Source organism: Pongo pygmaeus, chromosome 16 (assembly GCF_028885625.2).
Source record: "Pongo pygmaeus isolate AG05252 chromosome 16, NHGRI_mPonPyg2-v2.0_pri, whole genome shotgun sequence".
NCBI lineage: Eukaryota > Metazoa > Chordata > Mammalia > Primates > Hominidae > Pongo > Pongo pygmaeus.
This window is the reverse complement of record NC_072389.2, coordinates 1,643,341-1,654,210: the sequence shown is the minus strand read 5'-3', so window position 1 is coordinate 1,654,210 and position 10,870 is coordinate 1,643,341. Positions and strand designations below refer to the sequence as shown.

Genomic DNA, 10,870 nt, shown 5'->3' with positions numbered 1-10,870 from the left:
CCAAAAGCTCCTTTATAGGGCTGATCCCATGCCTCAGCTACCTAGCTTGTACAGATGCCATGTAACTCTAAATTTGGTGACAGAAGGAATTTAGAGGCTAGAACTAGATAGGGTCTTTCAGGTTAGGCCAGCACACAACGTGGACTTTTGACATCATCCAGATGCTTGAACCAACCTCAGTCCTGAGGCAGAATTTCCCGTGGCATCTGATACACGGCCTGGATTTGGAGCTCTCACTGAAATTAGATGCCACGGGAATATTGTGTTTAGGAACTCTGAAAGAGACAGGCTTCAAAAAAGCAGACCTAAGCAACACGTAGCATCTGAACTTCTTTATTAGCTTCCATCCCAGCCCACGAGGACAAAAGCATCACATACATATCCACTGTGGCAAACCTGTCCTCAGTAGGGATTTTCCCCAGTACTACCCTCGCCTCTGTCCTGAGCCCACTTGCTTCTTTGTAATGTTTCCACTTTCTGTCCCACTCCCTAATAGATGATTTTTCCTCTCTGCCCAGCCCCCTAGTTCTGATATTTGGATTGTCTGTGATCTGAGTAGTACTTAGGAGGTAGAATCAAAGCCTTGTTGATTGGATTGGGAGTTTCTCACTTCCTATTAAAGGCACTGATTAAGCATCTATTGTATAAAGTAAAGTAAGATTATGATCCAGTAAGAAAGATTCCACAAGTAGCGCAGGAAGAATTGGTTTCTAGTACACTTCATGCTTCAGGACAGGAAATCCAGAAAAAAATTCTGTGGTACGTTAAGTGTGTACTGTAAGTTTCATTTCCATATGAAAAACTGTAGTTAGCTAAAAAGTACATCCGTGAAGAATCCTGATAAAACTTGCTTAATCCTGGTTAAACTAGCTGCTAGCTAAACAACAATTTCACAACAACTCAAGAACTCTGTAAAAGCATTTCCTCTGAATATTTTATTCAGAAAAATACACAAAAAGATAAGGCAGAAACAAAAGTCCCAGTCATTTGCGGTATCTGTCGGTTTCAATTTGGCTCTCCTGTTAAAACAAAGAAAAATAGTAAAATTAATCTATGTAAAAGATGCCATATATATTCAACTGCTAATAAATATAAAAAGCTTTAAAAATGTGTGCTCAATTTTGGTTACTGTGTTACCACTACACTTATGTTAAAATATGTATACTTTTAAATTTGGTTTCTATAAAAAATGGATTCTAATCTTATAAAAGTTATTTCCTAATATTCAATAAATGTTGTCTAAGGGCTTTTTCAATCCAAATAGCAATTTTAATTATTCCAGAATTTAATGGTGCTCTAAATTTCCATTTAACAGGGTGAGAATGCTGTATTATTACAAGTGATAAAAGTTACAGGACATAGAGGTTATTCCGTTTTAGAGTCCACATCCTGATTATATTTTATAACATCTTCTTGATTTCTTACAACTACATACATATTCATTTGCTCAGCTGAAAAAAAATTCTTAACATTATTTACTAATTTTAGGTATGAAATCTACCAGCTAGTTAACAGGAAATATGTAATTAAACATTGCCTTTATCAAGTAATGTAAAAAAAGGGTAAGAGTAACTTTGGAACATACGACTTGAATGAGCGGCTGGTGATTATCAAAATCTGGCACTTAATTGATTTATACTTGTACACTCACAGCTAAACATCTCTGTTTTTCTACTTTGTAACTCTAGGACATTACTTATCTACATAGGAAGAGTGATAAATATTAATAATGTGCTATGATAAACATCCTGCACTCTTCCAAATCTTACAATAAAACTGCTTCAATTTCACTTGTTTAGCTTTTATTCTTAGTTTTTTAGTTGATCTATGCTTATTTTAAGGAACCCGAACTACTCTAACAGAATCCACATAATTTTTATATTAGTCAAACTGCTTCTAACTCTGGTTGTAATAGTAATAAAAAGATATTGATAAATTTATGAAGTAGATACAGTCAAACTTGAATTTCTTAAAGTATATACTTAGAATCAGTTATAATTTTTAGATATTCTTTCTTGACAGTCTTTTCCCAAACTCATGATGCCCTCTTTAGGTAATATTGCCACACTCATAAATTAGAAATAAAGACAAAAATTTGAAAACTACAGTAATTTAAGAGAATATAGGTTTTCTACATGCCATTTCTATTGGCTACTGAAAATAGTGGAACTAAGTAAATAAATGGCTACCTGTCCAGAAGCATCTCATGCAAAAATCGATCTTTCTGAGCCTTTTTAAGAATTTTACTGTCTTCTTTACTTATTTTAACTTTGTGGTCTTGGAAGCTCTGAAATTTCTTTCTGCAAAGAAAATGTCTTCATTGAAAAATACCTCAAACTCTGATTATACATATTTACTATTAAATTTATAAATACTGTTAATTTCTTTTTTACATATTAAAAAGTCTAATTATAGGCCAGGCACAGTGGGTCACACCTGCAATCCCAGCACTTTGGGAGGCCAAGGCAGGCAGATCACTCGAGGTCAGGAATTCGAGAACAGCCTGGCCAACATGGTGAAACCCCGTCTCCACTAAAAATACAAAAATTAGCCGAGCACAGTGGCGTGCGCTTGTAGTCCCAGATACTCGGGAGGCTGAGAAAGGAGAATCACATGAACCTGGGAGGAGGAGGTTGCGATGAGCTGAGATCGTGGCACTGCACTCCAGTCTGGGGGACAGAGCGAGACTCCATATTGAGGAAGAAAAAAAAGTGTAACTGTATTTTTTTTAATAAGCTGGAGATTCTGAACAACAAAGATGACCTTTGTGACCTCTCAAGAGCAGGGCCACTCATTGACTGGGTAGCACAAGGCCCCACTTCTATTAGGGCATGCTGGCTGGAGTCCCCTGTGTCCTGGCCATAGCACAGACTTTGACTGGCATCACGCCCATTCTATGAATGAATAGAGAGATTGACTAACCCTAGTGACTAGCTTTGGGAGCTGGTAGGATGATTAGGAAAACTGAACCCTCAAGAAAAAAAAAGCATTTAGCTCAGTACTCTGTCCTAGAGGCTACATTGTGTTGCCTCTTCTTGTCCATGAGTTTTCATTTTTTCAGACAGGGTCTTGCCCTCTCTCCCAGGCTGGAATGCTGTGGTGATCAGAGCTTACTGCAGCCTTGAACTCCTGGGCTCAAACAATCCTCCTGTCTCAGCCTCCCAAGTGGCTGGGCCTACAGGCATGCACCACCATCCCCAGCTAATTAGGTAATTTATTTTGAAAGCACTTTGAGAAGCACTTCACTGTCAAATCTGTAGGTCTAAAAGGAAAAGCATACATACACATAATTGATTTCACATTGTTTTACATTTCCTTTGTCTTCTTCTGGAATGTCATCTTTTTTCTTGGTTTCTCTTTCAGCGCAGGATCTAATCTAGATATTGGAAAAGAGAATCCAATGGGTTATATGTTTATTTTCCACATTCCCCACTTTACATATCACATAAGAACATTTGAGATGGTTTCTTATGCAGAAGAAAAAATTAACTGAGCAATAATATTCAGAAAAAGACCGGTTCTGGCTATGTGTTTTTACTTCATATATATAATCTATATGAGTAAGTGCTATCACATTCTTCCTCCTCAGCCCTTGTGTCAGAAACACTACAGACAAAATTATTTCAGAAACATTTTATACATCAGATCCTGCTAGGCAATAAAGCAATCATTAATTTAATTTTGTCCTCCAAGTGAATACACTAGGATCAAATTATCCCTAGTAGACAAATGTCATTTGATCAGATTGAAAGCTCAATAGTTATTTTACATTGCACAGGCTATTACCAAACTATTAAAACTTTTAGCATTACACAACTTGTTTTTAGTTAATTGGAACCCACCTCTTTTAGTAGCTTCTTATGTCCTCCTAAGTTGGACAGATATTTACTATCACATGTCATAAGTTAATTAATCTGCATTCAACAATTAAGATCACCCACAGAACAGGCAATGGGCAATGGTAAGGATTCATGTCTCCTAAGGGATCTCTGTGGCCGGAGTCCAGTTTCAGAGCTGCTTAGAAAGTGATGACAAATAACATGTTTGTGCCAATGACATCTTCATGACAGTTTTGATTTGAGAGGTCCCAGACCTCAAAACATTCCCTGCTAGGGCCTGTAACACAATGCTACCTTTAGTAAGAGGGATCTGTGTTCTGGTAGATAAGGCAAGGTCCTAAAAGTGAAGGGCTGACAGAGATTAATTAGGACAGCCTGCAATTAAATGGTATGGAAAGAGTCCTAAATAATCACTGTTCAGAGCTTCCAAGTACTTGACTAACCAAAGAGACCCAGAAAACTTTGTATTTCATCTGAAAATTGCTTTAAATAGTGAAAAATGCAATCTTTGTGTATCTTTGTGTCTTTGTATAAGTGAACAGCACTGCACATATATTTGCAATTGTTGCCTTCAATAACGCTTTTGTGATGATATCCAGATGAAAAAAATTTAAACATGATACAATAAAATATAAACAAATTAAATTAAATGCAAGTCACAAAGCCATCTGCATTTCCTCAATGATCTGTTTCCTAAGAAGCAATGTGCTATGAAATACTGAGAGTGGCCTCTGGAGTCAGCTGAGCCTGGGTACACATCCTGTCTTACCACACCTTGAAATCACTGTGATTTCCATGAACTGACTGACAAAAACCACGAGGATGTAAGGAGCGTCAGAGGCTGTCTTCCTGTCTGTAAGACTGAGCTCACATTCACCTCACAGGAGCATTATGGAAATTCTAGACTACAACGCCTGTGCCGGATGCATGCAGTGAAAAAATATAGCATTTCACTTCTCTAACTGTAAGAAAATATCTACATTTTAGATTGAAATTGTTTGAGCTTTAGATTTGAAATTATCTGAAATCAAGAGTATTCTAAAAAGAAAATCAAACATATGACCGGAAATCTAACATGAAGCACGTACAGAGAATTGAGAGATGCTTTTAAATTACACTGGCAGTAGAGAGAAATGTAACATAAATTTTTATGCTCTAATTATAAGAATGAAGGGCATTTTAGAAAAGGCTTTTGCCCCCTCTCTTAGAGCCTTCCACTCTGGCCCCCACAATGCCAACAAATCTGGGTCAGACTGGATGCAACTTGTGATTCCCAACAGAGACAAACAAATCAAGGTTCACGATGCTCAGTACTGCGTTGGAATGCCAAGACACAGAAAAACCATGTGTCAAGAAGGGGGGAGTTATTCTTTAGACACATCCTGGTATATGTTTATCATTAAAGATCAGTGGCTTTTGTGAATCTAAGAAATTAAACCTTAAATGTTTTCATCAAATTCCAGTTAACTACCTGATTTATCTAGGTTATATTAACAGTATTATTTAGAATTTCACCTTGATATGAAGATGTCTGTTTAACTTTTACAATGATGTAAAACAAACTGTAGGATTAGGGAAGGCACAGGCCACTGGTGAAATGGATAACGCGTCTGACTAGAGATGAGGGAATTTAGCCTGGAATAAGGAACTTTTATTTCCAGCTTAGTGAGGCACACACATTTTAAACATAAAATAAAAATCATGTTTTATGTGATTCATGTTTCTCCTAATGCAAAGAAGACAGGTACTATTAATAAAAATATTTTTAAAATGTAAGGGCTAAGGCCCCAGAAGTTCTGCTATGATTTTTTGTTTCATAGAGTGATTATCATCACAGAAGCTCAAGCATTACATAAATACAAACGCACATACCCCGACCTGGTAATTCTGCTTCTGGAAATTTATCTTCAGGTCCACCCACACATGTACAAATTGATGCATATTCAATGTTACATACTGCAGCACTGTTTCTAAGAGCAAAAGACTGGAAACAGCCTAACTTTCTATCTATAAAAGACTACATAAATTAAGGTACATCCTTAAAATGGAATATTATGTGGCTGTTAGAAAAGAGAGAGAGAGAAAGAGAAGAAAAGCAAGAAAATGAGAAAATTTTATACATTCAAACTAATAGTAGAAAACTCTCCAAGATACCATTTTAAGGAAAAAAAAAAATCAAAAGCTGAGAAGACTATAGAGGAGGCTGCCTTTAGTGTAAAAAAGTTGAAAATTATAAATGTATTCATATGTTTATAAAGAAATTTTAGGAGACTATAAAAAAACAAACAAAGGGAAAGAGGAACAGGAGCTGGGACTCAGTTGAGTAAGATGCATGGCAGGCATATGTCTTCATCTTCATATGCTTTTATTTAAAAATGTTGGATCACGTGTACATGTTATCTATTTTAAAAATTAGATTTTAAAATACAAGCAAGAAAATAGGAAAATGAAAGCTTAAAAAAAAGCATGTGGAACTACCAGAAAAAGATACTAATCCATGGAGATAATGGCAAGGTAGCTCCTAGATGCACTGATTTCTCTACCACATTGTATAAACAAGCCATCCACTATGGGATTTATAATTAAAAATGAGTCTATTTGAAACAGCACATTATAAAAAGCTATTAACTAAATCTTTAAAGTGACAGTAAATGATGATTTAACATTTTAAAGAGATACAGTCACATCGCATGTGTGAATGCAGTCATCTGTATAAAATGTCATCATTACCTTGATCATTTCTTCTTCTCCTGCTGTTTTCTTTTTGCTTCTATGTCTCCTGCTTCATTGCATCTAATAAAGCAGCTATTTGAGGCCAATAAAGCCATTTTCCCCTAAGTGAAACAAAATAACAAAATAACCATGAGGATACTTCTTCTAGAAGAAACATTAAGTGTTTAGACTGAATTAATTTTTCCTCCCTGATTAAAAAATCACAGAAAAGAACTTAAGAATGGAACGTGGAAAATATAATACAAGAACATATAGAAAAGGAAACCAAAATCACCTTTCATTTTACTATTCAAAGATTACCACAATAAACATTTGTAGTGTATCTTCCTAGTAGGACTAAATTCTAATTAGATGAGGTAGGATTGCTTCCTTTCTAAAAGATCTACTGAAGATAAAACTGTTTAGTTCTGTTTCAAAAATTAACTTTAAAGACAAGAACATAATTATGAATGCATACTTTATTCAAATATTAGCATTTTAAGTAACATTTATTTTCTTCAGAATTAGAAAACATGAAAAGGTATATACAATGCCTTTGGTGTTTTGAATTTAAGAATCAATGTCTGAGGGACTTTTGTGTGTGAAAATAAATATTCATACACTTTTTTAGTTGTTTAATGTTTGATGTATTACACTGCTATTAAACAAAACTTTAAAAAGTGATTTTCTTGTGTATCTAAATCTCGGTTATAAATTTGGTTAGCTTAACTCCCGTAACAAATAAAATGTTTATTTATAACTTGTATTTCGTTGATTCTTTTCGAAAAGTTGGAATACCATAACATTTAGACAAAATATTTATAAATACAATGATTACAAAATATGTTAACCTTATATCACATCCAGTTAAAAACATGCTGATAACATGGATTTAATATCTTAGTCAAGTCACAAGGGCTGGATGGTCTCTCATCTGGATGGCTCCTGGTGAGCCCTGGAACATGGCGGTTGACATCACATGGTGTGGTCCGGGCGATTTAAACCTGTGCCAGAGATTATTCAGCTGAGTCCTTTTTGCAATAGAGTTTTAAGACCCTCTTTCATTTAAATTTAAATTTTTGAAACTTAGTGTCCTTCCTAAAAATAAAATGAAATGAACTTTCCTAAAGTGTTGTATTATTAGTACTCTCTAAGTCATCACCCAGGCCTTATGAAATGTTGGCATTTCTACTGGTGTAACTTTTATTAGAATTATCTCATCATAGCTAGTAGGATCATCACAAAGCGGTTGCAACACATTACAGGTAATGAAATCAATGTAGTGTTTCCTGAACGGTATTGGGTGGGTGGGGTGGGGGGGAAGGAATACACACAGACACACAGAGGAAGAGATAAAAGAGAATAAGAAATATCAAGGTGCATAACACATGGATAAGTAAGTATTGTTAAGTACAACTCTTGCTTCGGTTATACATATGTGTGTGCTGGGCTGCAATGTAAAAATGCATCTCTCAATGGATTAGGTCAAAATAGTTTTCAAGTCACTGACTTAAGATTTTATCCTAGGGGATGAGGAACTTAGTCTAAGTGATTACCTCTTTCTGGTAGGATGTTTGTTTAATCTGTCATCTTAGAAAACACTGCTGACTTCCTATTTTCAGTTCATTATTTTATACTACCAAAGCTGCTACTCAAAGGCTGAGCTTATCTTCTATTTGCTTGTTCTGCGTGGTGCCCACTGGTCCTTACTGTTTCTGATATAGTGATCTACTTTTTAAAGACAGTTTAGCACTCATATATTTTTGTTCAATCTTTACTTCTCACACAAACAGAAAAGGGAAATTATGTATTCTGTATCAACAAAGATTTAACAAAACATCCATATACTACAACTGTCTACTTACTAAAATGAAGAATTAGTATATTATCTTTTTTCTTCTTATATTAAAACTATCTTTTCATAAACTATTAGCTTATGAACTGAAAGTCTTTTAGAGATAATTTACTTCAATGAACTATTATTATTTATATTTTATACGCAAATTGTCACAACTTGGTCTTAGCTGGCTCCACATTTCGCTTACAGTCTGTAATGTTTCTGAAAGCATCCATGATTTCTGCTACAAAGAAGATACTTAGGAAGTATTCTGTTTTCCTACTCTGAGACCTAAAATTGACTGGTTCTTCAATGGAAATGAGATCCATATCTAGGCACTAAGGGTATACAGAAATAATTGTGGGCAAAAGTACTAACGCTATTTTTGTTGCACTATATTTTGAGATCTCTTTAAGGCTCTATGTTCTTACTGATTTATTCCAGTTTAATGTATTATACTATTTCATCCTACTTTTTCATTTTAAATATATTATGATTGACTGTTACAGACTTTCTGTTAAACTGACAGGAAGATTTTATAAACAATAACAGCACTTACATTTTGAAAGACTGGTTCCCACTGTTCTCTTGGTCCAATTGCATCTGAACTCTCAACAACAAGTTCATCTGAATTTATACCAAGATATTTTCCATAGCCAGATTTCAGGGCAATTCTATACATTAATAAGATAGATAAAAGTTAAAAACTGAGAGAAAATTAATTATAGAACATCAAAACAGGACATGTGTATGTGTGTGGGTGTGTACATATCTAAAATTTCAGACTGGACATATTCCAAGTGTTCAAAAGATGCACGTGGCTGAGTGGTGACTCACTCCTGTAATCTCTGTGCTTTGGGAAGCCAATGGGAGAACTGCTTGAGGCAAGAAGTTCAAGATCAGCCTGGACAACAGAGTGAGACCCAATCTCTAAAAAAAATTTAAAAATTTAGCTGGGCACGGTGCTGTGCACAGTTTTAAATTTAGTTTTATATTTTGCTTTTTTAATATAAACATTGTACCTTATATATTACGTAACAAATATTTTCAAAATTCATCATTCTTCAATTATACCTCTTTAGTTATAAAGTTCAATGATACATTACTAAAACTTACTTTTTCGCTTATCATAAATAGTTCTATTTACATCTATTCTGTACATAAAACTGATTTATCCTTAGAAAAAATTCCCAGAAATTATTGGATCGAAGGGTATAAACTATAAAGTTCTTATATCATCAAACTGTTTTCCAGAAAATGCTGCTTCCATTTACATTCTTACCTCAAATTAACAGAGTATGTTTTGTCACATGGATTTTTTTTTAAACATTATGACTCTAAAAAAATACTTGAAAACCTGATATGGAAAAAAAATATCCTATTAATTTGCATTTTAGTAGTTAACTAGAATAACAATTGTTTTTCTTTTCCTTTCCTTTTTAGTTTTTAGATTATCTGGTAATGTCCCTTGTCCATTTTTCTATTCAGATCTGATTGTTCGCAATTCTTCTACTGGGGTCTTCAGTGCTGTGAATTCTATACAAGATACATATGAAGAGTAAAAACTCACTGCCTATTAAATTTGTTGCAAATATTTTCCTCATTTGTCAGTTAATTTTCTTTATAATCCTTTTTTGTTTATAATTGTAAAGCAGTTTAAAACTATTGAATTTTTTCTTCCTCTGCTTTTATTCTTTGTCTTTCACCCTACTTATCAGACTTTCAAAGAAACTATAGAAATAATCATCTTAATGTGATTTTTAAAAATTATTTCTTTCACCTTACCAAGAATCTCTTCGGATGCCAGAATTGACTTTTACTCCTTTATACGTTAATGATTATATAACGGAAATCATTATCGTGTTGATGTAACCAATTACTAAAATATGTAAGTTTACTTTCAGTATCTTTTACCCAAAGAATCATTCTATACTTCTGCACAAAGTGAGAATACAAAAGGTTATTTAATAAAATGACTGTAAAAATAGTGAATAAAAATATTTTTTGGTCGTTACGATGCTGTAACATTCTCTGCTGGTTTCAACAATATTCCTTTTTTTAGTCTTCCTGTTTGTCTTTAGACTTCCAAACAGTGAGTTTAAATATCATAGCAACAATGAACCAGGTTTTGTACTATTTGATTTATTTTTTAATCTATCTCATTTGCTGTGTGAAATTATTAATCTTCATCTTTTAACTTACGCATCTTTTTTCCAGCCTAGCATTATATATTGATAGGAAATCCACTAAAAGTAGATCACAAAATCTACATTTCAAAAAAGCTATTTTGTTTTTTATATCAAAATTACCATGGGCTTAAGACAGATACTAAAATTTTTAATGAATACAATTAAATTTTTAAAATAACTAGTTACTAATTATATTACAACATAAGCTCACCTGGAGTCGGATAATTTGACAGCCATAAACTGCTCTGGAGGACTAAGGCCCTCATCAATTATTGGAGAAAAAACATTTGAAA

General features: G+C 34.0%; 1 pseudogene; it reads right to left on the bottom strand.

Moving 5' to 3' along the window:
- Positions 1 to 259: 259 nt before the first annotated feature.
- LOC134738253 (protein FRG1B-like) lies at positions 260 to 10,309 on the bottom strand (annotated as a pseudogene).
- Between the last annotated feature and the right edge of the window lie 561 nt (positions 10,310 to 10,870).